General features: G+C 41.9%; 1 long non-coding RNA gene across 1 annotated transcript in view; it reads right to left on the bottom strand.

Moving 5' to 3' along the window:
* LOC146768463 (uncharacterized) overlaps positions 1 to 4,683 on the bottom strand; it is a 31,790-nt gene extending 27,107 nt beyond the window's left edge. The window contains exon 1 of the long non-coding RNA XR_014953049.1: positions 4,564 to 4,683. This is a non-coding gene — a long non-coding RNA (uncharacterized LOC146768463). The remainder of the gene's footprint in view (positions 1 to 4,563) is intronic.
* Positions 4,684 to 17,927: the final 13,244 nt, after the last annotated feature.

Here is a 17,927-nt window from a genome sequence, read left to right as displayed (position 1 = left end):
TGCAAAGGGTGAGACCATCAAGAATTAGGGGACAACCAAGACAAGCAAAAAGGCAAGTATTGGTGGCAAAGGAGATTCTAAGACTAGCCCCATGACTCAAGAGCTGCTAGAGGATTTGGTCTGTCAGCCTTCCAGGTCACTGCACACCGGCCTCGTTCAGGTTGTCAAAGCCAAGTAGATCTGAGTTGATCGTGTCCACTTGTCTCATCTCCATGTACCATGAGATGGGTCTTAAGAGACCCCAACACCTTCAACAGGAGAGAGGTACAGACCAGGGGTCTAGCAATATGAAAGGGAAAGCTCATCCTTTGCCCTCACATTTAGCCAGAAAAAGAAATTGTAGAGACAGTTCTTTGGAGAAAAAAATAGTAGTCCATCATTTCTGTAGTGGGTGGCAACATATTCTGCCTAGTACAAGGGCAAAGTGGCATCAGAATACTTGTAAATGCCATATAAAATAGAGGAATATTTAGATCTCCAGTGTGTGGCCCTCCAGACTTTGTTTTTCTCCAGAACAGATTGGAGGTTTTTTGGCACTGGCCTTGTAAAAAGGTGTGAGAAGGAACCAGGCGACCTCACAATTTAGGGAAGAATATTTTTGTCCTTCAATTAACAGCTGCTTTAGCCAACCTTCAGTTTGGTTGCACTGGGGAAGGAGAAGTGGCCCACTGAAGAATGCCCCATGTGAGGAATCCAGGCAGAGAAGATCACCCAATGGCTACATCACTCCCCGCTCGTGCCAGGTTAGAAGCCCTGTAGGTATCAGACAGTCCTGCTGCCATCAGTCATGCTCACACAAGAGCAGCTTTCCTCTGGAACAAAGGGGCAGGAAGGTTCCAGCATCACCCACATTCCAGCCCCTGATGGAGAAAAGGGGAGAGTTTACCCACTATCTCCTTTCTCTGCCTCAAGTACTACACAGAGGTGAAACCTGTCTCACAAAACTCTGACCAGCCCCCTGGATCCCTGTTCATAAGAGAAGCAGGGAGGGTGGTGGAGGCAGTCTCTGAAAGCTCTATGTCTCACTTTGTCCTAAGGAGAGGGCAAGAAATGGGTTCAAATACTTCCAGGGTCCTTCTTTGTCATTCCCCCTCTTCTCATCTCCACCCTTGTAGTTACACCTACAGAGAGGGGTCTGAGAGACTGTCCTGCTTTCTTACTTGATGCAGATTTTCACCCTTCCTTTATCAAAAACCCTCAGCCTCTTTCTGTTTGAAAACAGTTTTCAGGCTTTCTGGATGTCCCTGCAAAATGCAATCCAAATAAAAAAGTCCTATTTCTACCTCTTAGATTTCTTCCCAGACTGGCTTTGGTTCCACATCAGCAATGCTAGCATAAACAGAGACTGCAGGAATCCTCTCAGCTCATGCAAGAGCAGCCAGCCCAGAAATCCTTTAGGATTTTCCTCCAGAGCATGCAGAGTCTTAGCCCTGAACATTTAAGCCAAAGGTCTGGTTCTCAAGCACATAAAGAGGCAAGAATCAAAGAGGTGGTGCTGGTCCCCTTCTTTTGTCTTTTAGGGCAGGGAACGAGTATAGGGAGAATGAAAGGACAAGAATAAGGAAAGGAAGGATCTCAGGATTTCTTTGCTTCAGTGACTCTCAAATGGGAAAATATGGCTGTACTGGTCCCCTGCAAGTCTTGAGAAGGTAGAAAGACTTTGGACCATGCAGGCAGAGAGACCTCAGGAGAGAGGAAGGTGTCTGCAACAGAGCCCAGAGCTTAGCTGGGTTGTACATGGTGTATTTATTAACAGCTTAGGTTCACAGTAGCCTTCAGGCTCATCCCTCTTTCCAGTCTGTGTGCTTTTTTCTCAGGTACTTGTAGAGCCTAGAGCGAATCTTGCTCCTGCTCCTTGGCCCAAATTACAGCATGTAGCCCACCAATTCCCCATGTTCTCTACTAAAAAATGCTGTCTGGACTGTGAGATCAAGGATTGAGGTCCCCATGTTTAACCACAGTGAGGTTCCTGTCACCCACAATTGCCCAGTTTCAGCTCTAGTTCCGTTCTTATTCCTCAGCATAAGTGCAGTGACAAAAGTCTCATGCTTTGGGTCATGGCCAAGCATGGGCTCCTCTGACTGCCCTGGCTGCCCTCATAGTCTCACCCCCTGGGAAATGCACACATGAAGGACCCATAACTGCAAGACCATGGAACTATGGCCCCTGCATGCCTGCCTTCTCTGTCATTCTGGCACAAGGCATCCCTCCTCATCTTTTATTAGCCAGCAGTTTTCTTATGAGAAAGAAAAAAGTGCCAAATCAGTGCCACACATCCAAGAGCACTTCTACATCCTCCTTCCCCTCTCCTGTCTATCCCTATAATTTCCAAGCACCCTCACAACCCCATCCAAAGTAACCATGGCCTCAAGATGTGCCACAAAAGCTGACACTACAAAATCAACTACTTGACTTTCAAAGTCATCCTGTCTGTGGGGAGCTATCAAACACAGCTCTTCTGGGTATTCCAGCAAAACCAGAGTGAAGCAACAGCATTACTGGGAGTTTAAATCTACCCAACATTGTTTTCCAGCAGCCATTTTCCTGGTTGATCTTTTAAACATCTCTGAAGATTTCTATGCTGTCTGAATAGAAACAGCAGCAGCTCCCAGTCCTGAGCAGCAATTCACTCACAGTGCTGCTCTGAAACCTAAACCTGTGAGCTGGTGTATTCAATCTCAAAGGACTGGACCAGCATCTATGACCCAAACTCTGCTCACAGATTCATTTTATATCAAAAGCCATAGTTTTTCACAGTTCTTGATGCTGCTAGGTTCTTTCTCCTGTTGTATATATGCAGTACTGAATAGCACTGTGGGATATGTTTACCCTGGAGGATAAACCCAAAAGAACAATTCAATCACTAGGAAGGAAAAAGGGTTTTGCTGTGGGGTAAACCTATCTGAGTGTCAGTAACTGATGCACAAATGGTACAAAGGGTTTAGTCCAACTCTCATTAATTTCTGGGACAGCTTCTTGGATAAGTTACACACACTCCTTTGAACCATATCTTAAGGCCTTCATCCCCAAAGGAAAACAGCTCTTCAGGCAAAAATTAATGCAATGAATAAAACATTTAAGCAAGATCCTTGAGACTTTATTTTCCCTGTGTGTTTGCCCAGTGGGGGTCTGGCATAAACATGCAGGTCAGAGACAAAGCTACAGAACAAATAATTGGTTATCACTTCTGCCAGCCTTAGAACTAATCACTACATAGCTATCTGTACCACTCTTTCTGTCTTCTGCTTTTGACCTCTGTTTTAGTATGCTCTTTAAACAGAGAATTCTGAAAAAGAGCTTATGTATTTTGCCACTCCACTCCTCTGCAGCTTTAGGGAAAGCTCAGCAACTCAGTTCTTTAGGTACCTTCAAAACTGCCAGCCCTGAATATTAACCCATCTCCCATTTTACCCTCACACTTCAGAGTTCTTCAGTACTAGAAAACAACATCAATAGACTTTTAATTCTCTTTTTACAATGGAAAAACATATTCCTCCTTCCTGCTGCTATGAAAAGTAAAGGATGCAAGAAACAAAAGTTAAATGTTCCAGCAGAGTCTTAGATGTTCAGCCAGTTATCAGTCTCTCTTTCTTCATGCTGTTTTTATATCTCATGTCTTTATTCCCCCTTCCTTTCCCAAGCCAATACAGGCCCACTCCTATAGCACTGTTCCCTGTCTTGGTGAAGGAGCACTTTGCTGACTAGTGAAGAAGAAATTCTTATTCTGTTTTCTTTACAGAAAGACTGGAATAGTCTCCTGAGGAAAGTCCTAGAAGGTCAATTGAGTGAAACAGTTAAAACAAGGTATGTTTTTCAGGAACAAAGGGGGAATACACTGTAGAGAACAGTCCTTAACTGGCAAGAAGTAAATGTTACACCTAAATGTACAGAAAGTGCTTGATGATAGTGGGATGATATGGTTTCCACAGGGATTTTCTGCCAAGGAGGGGAAGAATAGCTGAGATGCAAAGGGAGATGTTTGTATCACCCCATTAGCACTGCCAGTGCACAGGACTGAGGAGACATGACACAAAGAAAATGCACCCCAGCATGTCCCTTCCCTCCCCTTAGCAGAATTCCGGATCCCTTTTCCCCCCTGCTTTCCTTCGTTTGTCTCTAGAACACCTGTGCTATATTGACACATCAGCAATCCTGACTTTTCTGCTCCTGACACAATCAAATTTTGTAATTATAGAGGAAAGGAAAAAAAAAAAAAAAAAAAAAGAGCTTGTCTACCACAATCTGTAATCCACTTCCTGCATTTTTGGTGCACTTCTAATGCTTTTTGGAAATAATTATTCAGTACTGGGCCAAATAACAAGTGCTGCTATGGGAAGCCACTACAAGGAGAAAGACAACTGAAAAGAGGTAAAATCTTGTAGGTAGTGCTGTGAAGTCAATCTGACAGAAAGTATTCATTAGGATCTACAAGGGGCTTATCAAAATCAATATTAGCAGGGGAGTAGGTAGTTTTGCAAATAAGTTACAGGACAGGGAGGAAGAATCAAAGCACAGTTCTGCCAAAATCTAATCCACCAGGCATCATTCCTGACATATCCTTACCTCATGCAGGAAGTGTGGCTTCTGCCCAACATCATGGCCCCATCACATGAGACTCTGCCAGCAACTCAGATCCACCAAGCATCTGCACTGGGGACACAGTTCAGGAGGGAGGAGCACCTGGAATATGACATCTAGTTGAGTCTTACTACACACATGAAACCTGTACAACATGCTAGTCCCACCTCCAGCCCATTTTATGACCAGATAGAGGAGGTCTCACCCACTGGGGAAACAAAAACACAGCAAAAATGTGAGCATGGAGCTGTCCCAGAGATAACACTAGATCCCAGACTGAGTGTCTCTAAGCAGTGAGTGATCTAACACTAGTAGAGCACACGAGAGCATCCACAAAACATATGAAGAACAGTCAGGCCCAGCATCAAAACCAAAACTGTAGTTAAAGCGAATGCCTGAACATAAGTTCTATACCACAGCACTGACCTTACAGAAAGTCTTTCTATAATTAAATCAAACTCCACAGCAAATGTTTATGCCATACTGTAATTGGACCAGCTTCAAGATCTGCAATGATGGAAACCCTTTAAAAAGGTTAGAATTATAATTCTATAATATAAGCGTATTAATGGACATTTTATCATTTAAACAGTGAGTCAGGGAAAATACTTTTCTTTCTTTCTTTCTCTTTCTTTCTCTTTCTTTCTCTGTAGATGCAGACATTGTGAGTAACTGTCACTCATACTTTTTTTTTATTTGCAAATGTTTCTCTTCTTTTGGGAATAGCAATCATGAGATCATTTGAAAAGAGGGCTTAAAGGCTTAAAAAGTTATAGAATTTTGTGCTAAAAAGAAAGCTTTGAAAAAAAAATCTCTAAAGCAGTAGAGTTTTATGCTGAATAAAAGCTAGTAATAATAATATTTTCTTTTCTTTCTTTTCTAAATGCCACTTTGCAACTTCAGAATTTAGAAATCAAAAATCTACTTTATTCCCATCTAAATATAGCCCTGCATTTAGCCCTAGCTGAGGTTAAGGTGTTTCTACTGGGAACTCCTATTAGTTTGCCATATTCTCTAACCACAGCTACAGACAATTTTTTGTCATTATTAACATGTGGTGCTGCATTTCCCAATGTTCTTGCAGGAATATGAATCACACTGACATTCAGCAGGATTTGTGCTCCTAGACAATATTTGAAAATTCTACCCATAAATATTTATATTCAAAATATTGCCTGAAATATATCTCAATAAAGCCACTGTTGCAGAGACCAACGACAGAGTAGCATAAATAGTAACAGCAAAACCCAGGCATTGCACAGGTGAGGCACAAAGGTGGGTCTCACTGAGGGGGAAGGCTGAGCATGGTCCAGTGTGGGATAACACAGTGAATCACATCACTACAACCCTGACAGACCAGAGCAGAGCAGAAATGCCCAGGAACAGCTGGCATTTCAGTGGCATTTCAGGCCAGTACTCAGTGTACTAATTACAGCAAATGGCAATATCCTGTTCCAATGGGACAAGGAAGATTTAGAATAGATATAAAAAAGAAGATTTTTTTATAAAGAAGGTGGCAAAACAGTGGAAGAGGTTGCCTAGAGAGTGGTAGAGGACCCATTCCTGGAAACATTCAAAGCCAGTTTGGATGGAGCTCAAACACCCTGGTCTAGTGGAAGATGTCCCTGTCCATGTTGGGGGGGTGGACTAGATGACTTTTAAAGGTGCCTTCCAACCCAAACCATTCTATGGTTCTCTGATTCTATGAAATAACACAGCCCTGGCCTGTAAAGCTCAGTCAAAACTCTTGCACTCCACAGAGCACATGTACATGGGCATCAGAGGGATTTTACCCCCACAGGCAGGGCCACAGGCAGGATGCAGACAAGACAGAGGCAGAGTGCAGGCATGGCTAGCTCCAAGGGGCTGCTATGAAACCTTCTGGCTGTATAGCTGGGCTCAGTGGGCTCACATTTGTACAGCTGCACAGGACTCGGACAAATGGCAAGCCAGAAAACTCAGACTTCCATGTCCAAAGGTAGAGCTGGAGGGAGGGGAAGATAATTTTGCAAGGTTTCAGGGATACACCTGAAGTGCTGCATGCTGGGATGGAGGTGTGGAAACAGGACAGCTGGGAGAAGGCAGCCCAGAGGATGGTTCAGTGTCCTTCCAGATGGCCCCTGGATGACAGAGTAGAGTTTCAGCAGTGAAATCATTGTAGGAAAGCTTTCTTATCAGAAAGGAGGAGTGGAGGAAAGGTAAGTATGTCAAATGAATACAAAAGCTGTGGAGCTGGAAACAGCAAATTTCTGGGTGAATTAGCATCAAGGGATCAGATAGTCATCTGGCAATACCTGTCTAAGATTTATATAGCCCTCAAAGTAAAGTGAGATACACAAGAAGTAGTTGCTGCACAAGTATTTCTTACAGGTGGTCAGGGGGAAAACCCTCAGGAATAAACTCCAAAATGACCCAAAGAGACCCAGAAGCTACAAGCAGACATGTAGAGTTGAGAGAAGACTTTGATAAGCAGTTTTCCTATGTCAGAAAACAGCCTGTATGCACAGCACACATGTTCCCACGAAAGTAGTTCCAGAGTCCCATCATCTCTCCTCTCCCTCACTTGTGAGGGAAATGCACCCACATGGATCACTCCAGCAGGGAAGAAACAGCAGAAAAATTAATTCCATGGAAGGACATTTAAGAAAAGGAAGTTGCCTAAGACACAGGTATTCACAAATCCAGCTTTGCCCCTGAAACAAAGACACAAAGCTCTTAACACAAAGCAAACATCCCAGCACTCAGTGTAAGTGCAGAGCAGTGGTACTGGTCAGGTATGGGATCCTCAGCCTTGGCTCAAGGACCACATTCCCCCTAGCACTTACTCATGTTCTGGATACCCAAGAGTGGTCTAGATAATCTTAGCAGAGCAGCAGAGGTACAGCAGCTTATGCAGCCCAAAATAAGAGGCATGGAAAATTCACCTGAGCTGTGATTTGCAGCTGATCCAAAAGCCAGCAAGTGAAAAGCTGCTGAGTATCTGCACAAGACTGCTGAAGTGTCCTGGCAAAATTTCCACAGAAGAGTAGTTGATGCCCAGCAACATAGCATCCTTTTGTTAAAAAGCAATAACTTTTCAGTTTCCAAGTGTTGCATTATTTTTCTATTCATCATCAAGCAAGAGAGAGAGCAAATATACATGTGACTGATCAGATTACCTGAGTGATCCACCAATTTCCTTAGGCAAATGAAACAAACAGAAATGTTAATGCTGCACAAGAGCTGTACCTTGTGTAGCATACCTTTCTCATCTGGCCAGTGCCTGTGTCACATAGAGCAGCAAATGGGTTTACTTTCATTAAAGTCCCATCTTCAATAAATCTGTTGCTCTAGCAAGAGCTACTCAGTGCAAGCTGGTTTGAAAAAAATTAAACCCATTTTTTTTCTGCTCTAGTTGGCAGTTCTTCCTAACCCAAGTGACACACACTTTTTATAGAACCCATTCTCTGCACACCACGGTGCTAAAGCATTCCCCAGCATTGAAATACTTTTGTCTCACATCTACCATTATTATCAGGTTTTTGTATGAGTTCACCTAGCCAAGATGTCAAGCAGACCAGCCATAATCTCTACTCATGCATGATGCACTGCCCTTGATTCAGTGCTTCTGAAACAGCTACTGAGTGCAAGACTGGACTGATGCCCACATCTCAGCACAATTGCCAGGGTGACATGACCCAGCTGGGTTCCACATGATTTGGATACATACTGCAACCACATCACCCTGTTGCACTAGAAATAAACTTTCACAACTGCTATTTGATAGGGGAAGGAGTGTGGTGAAAGGGCTGAGTGGGACAGAGTTAAGGTTACAGCAAATGGGCTGTAATGTCAGAGGCAGCAATAGCAGCCATGAGATCAGTTACATGCCATTAAGAGTGGTAACTCCTCATTTCCTTGTTTTTTTCTGGGTCTGAGTCTAGCATGTGGCTGCCTGAACAAATCAGCTTAATGCGTTTCTCCATCTGTTGGGATACAGTGTGATAAGCTTGTATAATTTGTAAGTTAATGATTTACATATGTTCCTTAAACTGGAGGAAAAGAGAAAACTGCATGCAGGGAATGAGCAAGGATGGAGGAAAGGCTGGGGGACACAATGACAGCATTCACCTCTGATCTCACTGCAGCCAGGACACTTTGTTGGTTCCTGAGGATTTTCAGAAAAATAATATGAGTGAAAGAAAGGAATTCAAAATGCAGTCATTGGGTTTCCAGCTAAGAACAACTAATGCTGAAGGAACTTAAGGACTGTTATGAAGTCCAAAGTTACCCTGCTGAAGCACCAGGCTTCCAAGTCTGGCAGGAGGGAGCTGGGAGCCACTGGCACCCCGTGATCCTACTCTCCTACTGCAGCTCACCACCCTGGGAAACATGCTTAGATATGTCCATGGGCCAAACAGTCCCTCAGATAAAGGCGCTCCAGGCAATGTGAAGTGGAATCCTAACAATTTACCAAGACTTTTATAATTTCAGTGTTTACCAAAACCAGTTTTTGTGAAAGAAATATATTCCTATCAAAAGAAAATGTTGTCAAAACCTTCTACAATTTGTTTTTAGCTGATTTCACATCACCCCATCTTACACTATAAGTGCAGCCTTCAAAACTACATTGAGGTCAAGAGAAGATTCATCTGGACCAGGCTACCCTGAGATGGTGCTCTCCCTTGGCTACAGCATATTATAGTAACCGCATTCTCATAATAATTCTGGCCTGTGAGAAACAAATACAAAATTATATTGAATTAAAATTTCCTCTACACTGTCACGTTCCTCTTAAAATTTTATTCCTAATGCAGACTTCCCACCAAAATCAGTGAAACTGATCTTTAACCAATCAGAACAGATGACAATTGCTGTGATTCATTTCTGATTTCTGGGAATGAGGGTCCTGGCTGGTTTTGACAAACAGACAATGCTGAGGAGAAAATGCCACAATACTGGAGAGATTTTCTGCAGTTCTACCTCAGAGAAGAAATTCTTAACAAGACAAGTAGCACCATCCTCTGGACATCAGTGGGAATCCAGCACAAAGCAAAGAGGCTTGGTCCCTCAGGTAGTGCCAGATTCAGATCTTGCCATCTGTGAGTTCCTGGTTTCTGCAGCACTTAATGGAATTCAGCATGAGGTCTCCATCCACCCTGTGCTCAACAGTCTCACAAATTTAATTCAGTATAAAAGAAAAGCCACAAGAGCAACACATTAAAGTTATAAGGAAGAAGAAATCAGCTAAAGAGATAAAACTAAGGAAAAGCAATACATATCAGGCTGTAAGCAGAGGTCTTCTGAGAGCTATTTACCATACAGTTTTACAAAATGTAGATCACTATCACATTCTCCAGATTAACACAGAGTCATTGAGCCAAAGCATAGCACAGAATTCATTCTGAGATTTACATTAAGGAAGGTTTTGATTATTCATTAAAATAAAAGAAAATCTTGGGTTTTTTTTTTCATATTTCATTCATGAATTTAAGGACCTTGCAGCAAAATAAATCCAAATGCTAGGAAGACTTATAGTTCAAAATAATTCCTCTGTCAATAGATTCTAGATTCTAGGAGATCCCAATTTCTTTATGTCATTTTCATATTTCTGTTTATTTCTAATCCATTTTCAAGTTTTCATGCAACTGCATAAGAACAAATAAAAAACCTAACTGTTTCTTCTTAAAAACAGCACTAAATTGGGAAGTTCATTCTTGAGCAGCAATATCTGGATTTTTAACTGTCATGGGACAAAAGAAAATATTCAAATCATCACCCCAGCTGGAAAAATCAATGGAGAGGTCTTGGCAGCAGTTTATCAGAGAGCGTTGATAATTCCCTCTTGTTCTCATGATGTCTCTAACAGCATTTTAATTAAGTAACCTGCTTAAATGACAGAGCTTGAAGGCTGACATCACTTGTGCAAGATACAGAAGTATAGCTGTTACAAAAAAAAAAAAAAAAAAAAAAAAAAAAACCAAAAAAATCCCTACCTTTTGAACAAGCAGGGATAATGACAAATCTAGATCAGATGGGACTGTAAGATCATTCCACTAGGTTTTCAGACAGTGTCCTGAAAGGAAAATAATTTGGACTTTCAGGGAAAAAACCAAAGATCTTATGACTTTCAGTATAGAGCAGAAAAGAGATTTAGCCTTTAATTTCCCTAAAAACACTGCCAATGCTAGAATCTGAATGGGAATCAGATTATCAGCCTGACAGGTTGGTGTCTTCCTCTGTTTCACAAGATCGGACCCAAGTAATTGCACTATCCTTATTGAGAAACAAAAATATTTCATGCCAGCAACTGGAGTCTGTTCTGGGACACATCCTTGCAAATGCTGAGAGTCTCCAGTTTTGGTGTCAGCAATGGCAACAAATGCTCAGCTGGGCCCATTCAAGGAAATAGCACCTTACTTTTGCTCCCCTGTAAATGCCTCCAATGTAGATGTCAAGCACAGATCAATCTAGGGTTTGGGGATGGTTCCTGATAAACCTCCCAGGGTCTTTGTGCAATGGCAATAATTGATAATAGCAACAGATAGGAGTGTGGACCAAACTTGCATTATCTTCTATGTAGACCCACCTCTTATCCTGGCTATAGGAAAAAAACCTCATATTCACAGATGCAAAGACATTTTGCTCAACTTTGAACTCACTCCAGACATTGCAATTGGGAGCAGAGCTCAAAGCATTGCAGCCCTGACCTTTTGCCAGCTCCCTGCCCAGTGCAGGCTGGTGCTGCTGCTGCCAGAACTCTGAATCAGTTCAAGGCCGTGTTTCCCAGCCCAAGACAGAACTTTGCAGCACACAGATTAGGAGAGCTGAAGTCAAGGACTGCTGTCAGGGACAACTGCAACCACCTGGGCCTTGCATGGAAGGAAGGTAGTTGCTCAGTTCTGCTATTTTTGTTGGGTGGTTGTGCTCTATTAGAAGGGAGCCCACATATGTGTATGTGCACATCCAGATGTGCTGTGCCTTATTCTCCCAAAGGAGCAGACAGATGCCCTTCCCAACCTCCAGAAACTCTCCTCCAAGTGATGCTTCTTCTCTCTTGATACTGAATGAAAATCCACTGGACCATTCTTCTCCTTGTTGTGCTCCAATCCCACTCTCCAGTGAACTGCTTTAGTGATATGTTCCTTATATCTATAATTGCATGGAAATAGAAATGCGCGTCTTCCTCCACCTGCCATGCAATCTTCCAACAACACCCATCCATTCTTTGCAGACGAGTTTCTTAAATGGAAACAGTTCAGAGCATTATTATTTCTTCATGCAGTCATCCTAAAAATAAAAATCTAAAGGTGAGGGATTTAAAACATGTGGTGCAATGACTACAGTTATCAGATCTAAGGAAAATGAGAATACAAGGACTTGAGCTGCACAGTAGCTTCTAAAGAGATGAATGTACTGATTACAGTGCTGAAAACAATACTTCTGTCTTACCTTTTCTACTAAATATGCAGAAAATTTTCACATAATACCTGTGTGTTCTTCTGCAATTGATGTTGAGCTCTTATGTACATTACACTGCTTAAAGCTGAATTTGTTTCATTTAAGTTAAAAAAGCAGCCTGCCCACTTCCCATTTCTTAAATGTTACTATTGTTCAGCCTTTCTTCACAATGGTTTCCTAAAACCTCTCTAATGGCTTGGTGGTTATTTAAAAAAAACACAAAAACTATTTTATTGCACTTTTTTTTCCCCCTAGAATGTTTTGGCCACTGAAAGTGGAATTACAATCCCAGGGCATTGGTTTGGGGAGGTATCTATGCTCAACCAGTGCTGGGAACCTTAGACCTCAAGCTTCATGGCTCATTACCTACTGAAATGCAAGAAAATATGATAGAGCCCGTAAGGGATGAGGGTCTCACTCCTTTTGCTCTATGAATAACTCCCCTTCCACTTGGGAAGAGGAGCTTCAGGTTCTTCTGTGCACAATTCATATCCAGCTCAAGGACTCAGCAGCTTTTATCTGGGATGCTATAGGATAAAACACACAAAAATATCTTTTGCCCAGGTTCTGCAAACCAGAATTCTCCTTGCTCTAGTCTTCTGTTGTAATGCATGAATTGCACTGAAACAGAAAACTGTCCGGAAATCCAGAGATCACAGATACTCTAAAAATGTTCCCAGTGATTCCTGGTTTTCTGTCTGGGTGAAATTATCTGATATTTCTAATCACTTTTCTAAGTGCCTAGAATTTAAATGTCATAGTAAACATTACAAACTAGAGGAACGGTGCTTGAAATACTTGTAATAGTAAGAGAGCAGGGAATGTAACAGATGCTCATGTTCATCCTGGAGATCACTGAACTAGACCTGCCTTTACAGAGTCCCAGTGTTCAGAATGTACTATATCCAAAAGCCCTGGTTTTTCTTCAAAAAGGCAGACTGTAACAGCTTTGCCTCCACAGGTCCACTTCTGGTCCAGTGATGACTTGGATGGAGCTGGGAGAAGAAAAGGCAAATGGTAGGCACAGAAGATGTGGTGCTGATGAAGGATCATCAGGCCTTTGATCCAAAAGGCATTACCACTTCCACAAGGAGGATGTTTTATGGTGTCTGTTCTCCTACCACAAACCTCACCTCAACATCTCCCTGAGAAATTGCAGCAACTGATCTCCCCAAAGAAACCCCAGTAGTCATTTTCTCCACTACAATTCTACAATTTAGAGCTGGTTTTCTTCACTGTCTCCAGAACAGCAGTCTGAAATTCTCTAGTTTTATGGTGCTGCATTTTATAGTCCACTGGACAAAAAGTTTCAAACACCATTATTCTTCCCTTGCATTTTTTGCATAGTTACTTGGAAAGGAAATTTTAATCGCTAAGTTTTCCTCTTTCTTGCAGCCAGCCCTTGTAGTTATTCACAAGGTTTTTTGTTCCTGTTGCAGGCACAAAACTGTAAGTGATGCTAGTAAATTTGCTGTGGTGTAAGTAAAGGCTGAGATTTTCTCATCCTAGAAAACTCCTGTAGTTTCATATTGTGACCTTTCGTAAATCCTCTCCTCTGTGCTGGTCTAGATATATCTCCAAATACATGACATTTGAAAAGTAAGAACTCTACATATGCTATAATTATGCTTATTTTTGCCAAGGTCTGTGCAACTCTTTGAAACACTTGCAGTGGGCCACAATCCAGCATACCCTGTAAGGGAGAATCAACTTCTAAGGAAACAGATTAATGTATTAAATATATTTGCATAGTAGTCTGCACAAGCACATTAGTGAAATTTTCAGCAATGAACCATCTCAGAATTTTCCATGAGCTATTTTGAGCAGAGCATTACTACAGATCCTTCTGGAGCTGTTTCAGTGCATGCAGTACATCAGTCTGATGTACCCAGTGAGGAGAAAGGGAGTCCCATAGTGGACATTGGCCAAGAATCTCAATCCTTGTAATTTTGCCAGGCTACTCCAACAAGCCTTCTTCTCTTTCTCATAAATAGTAAGATGAAAAGGCTTTATCTGTTTACCAGCTTCAGGTCAGAATTCCTTTGAAATGTCTGTGTCTACTCTAGGGAAGAAGAAAAAGTTAATACTTTCCCCAACTTCTTTGCATAAGCCTTTGTGCTAATATTGTCCTGCTATTTTTTATTTGTCAGTCCCTTAAGGCCATTTCTATATGAATCTAAGCACACCACAGCTTAAACAGAAAGGTTTCCCACTAAATAGTAGTACTGGTAATTCTCTTCTTGTCAGTACTAGAAGCATCGTGTCCTTTGACATTTCAGTGATGTATAAACCTGTTGTCTGGAATACAAATGTGAGCTGAGAACTGATTTCATAACAGAGTAGATTTTAATTTTCTTGGAAAAAATGGTTTAACCTTTTTAAGTTCTGTTTCCAGCTTTTCCACTGGACAGGCAGAATTTGCTATGATTACACAGCTGTGAATGAGTACTTCAACATGAATGTTACCTGACAGAAATTATTACTGCAATGCCCAGGAAAGTCTAGTTTAAATGAAATGTCTTCTATTAGTTGCCTGGCCTTAAGGTAATTATTGCTTCTGCTTTACAGGAGGTGCTGAGCTTAAACTGCAACAGGCTCATTAAGCAGATCCATTAAAACCAAAGACTTCCAGTACATTGCTTCACTTTGAGTGAAGGCTATACACTAAAAATCAGGATGTAAAATTGTAGGTTCCAAAATTTTCTTTAAGCTTGTTTACAGAAATGAAAGACAGAGGATTGTCAGACTAACGCCAGATCTCTCCTGCAGGCAAGAGGCTGCTCACTCCCTGCTCATCCCCTGGGTGAGCCCTTGTGCTTCCAGAGGAGACCAAATAAACTTACACATAAACTCCTCTCTGGAGAAATATATTACCCTCCACTGACTGCCTAAGCCTCTTGTTTTAGAGACCCATGACTTAGTTATGAAAAGTTAGGTACTGTCTTCTCCACTACCTCCACAAAATCAAGCTCCATTTTTCTCTTTAAAAAAGATAAATAAAAGAAATGAAGAAGAGAAACCACAGATAGAGTTATAGAGCTGATATGGTAACAACAGTCTAAGATTTTAATGAGAAAAGTTACCTTAACCAAGCAATAAACCAGGTCTTCTAACATAACTTGATAAACTATGTTCTGGATAGGTTCAATTCTCTTCTGCTTGAATATCTCAACTCTAAAATTTATTGGGGTTTATTTAAAAAGTTGTCAACCAGGTTCAGACTGTGACAGTAGCTTTTTTCTAAGTTAGTGGTGAACCGTTCTTTGCAGTCACACATTTTCAAAGTGCTATTTCAGTGACAGTAATGTGACTTAAGGGGGAGGAGGGGAGGTTAATAGTCCTGACTTGTTTGATGAAGTTCATGAACAGGAGTACATTGTGTCTTTTACAGCAGCAGGCTCCACAGCATCAGTTGCTCCATAATCCCATATTGCCTGGCATACGTGTGGCATGTAACTGCAAAGCAACACTGAGGAAGGATCAGTTTTGTCCAAATCTTAATTCACCATTATCTATTAGCATGTTTCAAAAGCTTTCTGAATCTCAGACTCAGTTGTAAATTAAATAGTGTTATGGGAGGATGAAGGGGAGTTTGAAGTGTTCATTTAAATAGCCTTTGCAGGTAAGATAATTCAGGCTCTTTTCCCTGCTGCAGCTGTGTGCAATTTCCAGTCAATAAGCTGAGCAAACGGCGTCTGCTCACAATAAAGCAACCAGCAACAGCCACAGCAGCTGATAAAGAAGTAGAAACATGTCCTAGCAGGGATTGCCCTTTTCCACAAAAGCCTTCAGGGCCAGGCTTATGTAGGGGAGACCACACACAGACAAGGGAGGCAACAGGTTCCCTGTGGCCTCAGGGCTCCTCCTCCTCCCAGCAGCACCGGTTTGGCAGCCAGCACCCTGGAGAAACCAGCACGAGGTACAAGAGGTGTCAGCAACCTCCCAAATCAGACACAGGTGACAGCCCTGTGCCACCCTCTGAAGGGCTGGTGGGGCATGTCACCTCCCTGAGGGCAAGAACCCTTTGCAGTCTTTTCCCACCGTGCACAAGATCCCTTTCTTCTGCCCAGCTTACTTTCCTGACCCCTTGTCAATGACCACTCTTCCTTGCTTCATTCTTTTATTCAGTTTCTCTTTCATATACTTACAAATTATTTATTAATATACTTAAGATTCAGCAGGCCTAAAGCTCCCTCACCATTAAATGAAAAGCAGAAAGCCTAGCATGGCTCTTTTCTCAGCTGGTTCCCACTCCCCCACATCCTCCTCAGCTGTCTCCATGTGCCTCCTCTAAGACAGTGAGACTTTGCTGTCTCACTGCTTTGGCACAGAAAAGACCAGAGATTTGTCAGCAGCCTTATGCAAGTGAGGCAGATGTGACCCAAATATGGGATTTGCCAGTTGGGGTGGCCCATGAGCAAGATGCAATCCAAAAATGAATGTGTCTCAGTTCTGGTGCCATCCACCACCGGGCAATGAAGAGCACCTATGAAGCAAACCTATGACCAGACTGCTGTCTTCTTGTCCCAACAAAACAACAGGTGCTGACTCTTCCATCGTGCTGTGTCAGACACCTGTGCTTGCATTTATGAGTCTTAATCAGCACTGAGGATCCACTCCAGTGCTTGGTTCCCAGGCAAAAGTCACAGCAAAACTTGGAGAGGCAGGATCACCCCCCTGGGAGTTTCAAAAACAGCACCCTTTATTAATTTCTCAGTGGCTGTGGTTTTTAAAGGAGAAAAAAACATCTCTTTCAACATCATGGTGGAAAAAAAAAAGTGAAATACAGACTTTGAAGTGGTGGGGAAGCACCATTACCTATTCACAGACAGCAGTCTGGTGTTCACTACATTTGATAGGGAAGCTACATGCAGCAAATGCATGTAAGGACACATTTCCTCCAGAGAGCAGTAAAAGTGCACTCTTCACGCTCACATACCATATAAGCTTCTTTGCACACAAGCATCCCAGCTGGCTCCAGCTGTCCCCTGCTCTGGGGAGATGACTGCTCATCCCTCTTTATTCTTTCTTCTTTCTGAGGCATTCCAAAATTGCTGAGAATTCAGCATGCAGGCAGGTGGAATGTCATCCAGCTTTGGCCTTCTCAGTTCAGTTTCTTGTACCAAAATCTGCTTCTTCCAGCTACTTGAAAGGCTGAAGTCCTTGATCTAGTTATATTTTATGTATTTCCAATCACTGACAACATAATCAATAGCTGAGTTTTACAAGGAATACTGGATTCACTATCTACGTCCCTTATCTTTTCTCTGCTTTTACTACTGTTCCTTTGTCCACCCATAAGTTTACTATAAATCCTGTAATGCAGGCAGAATTCCCAAAATACTAAGCTGGCTTTCAAAAGTTAATACCTGGACCAGGTCTAAAGAAAAAAACAAAATCTATATTTAAATTGTTCAAGAAATTACAGTTTCTACTAAATGATAACAGAATATTAGTTGAACAGATGATGAAGATTAATAGAAAAATAAGAGTTGAGCTTTATTATTGCATTTCCTGGTTAGTCAGGAGTTTATTTTCTCCCCTTGGAGACTGCATTGGCATTGTTTGCATTGGATACTGTAGTCAGCCTGCACAGTGTGTTACCAAAGACACTCATGATGATATAGTCACTCAAAAAATAACACAGAGATATCTCACAGGGAAATATTGCAAATAATGAGAAGATTATGACTAGGATTTGACATCTAGGACTATTCTCTCCTTTTCTTGGCTTTGTGGATTATATATTTCCCTCCTACAAACCTTGCAACAAACCCACCTTGCCCACACAGCCCTGAACAGCCATAATTCTGGGGACTGCTCAGTCTGTTAAATTATGGGCAGCCATAATTCTACAGACCTGGGGACTGCTCAGTTCACTTGAAAATTTCCAAATCAGAAGGCATGCA

This window comes from Lonchura striata, chromosome 2 (assembly GCF_050655825.1).
Source record: "Lonchura striata isolate lonStrDom1 chromosome 2, ASM5065582v1, whole genome shotgun sequence".
NCBI lineage: Eukaryota > Metazoa > Chordata > Aves > Passeriformes > Estrildidae > Lonchura > Lonchura striata.
The sequence above is the reverse complement of the archived record's forward strand: the minus strand, read 5'-3'. Positions and strand labels throughout refer to the sequence as shown.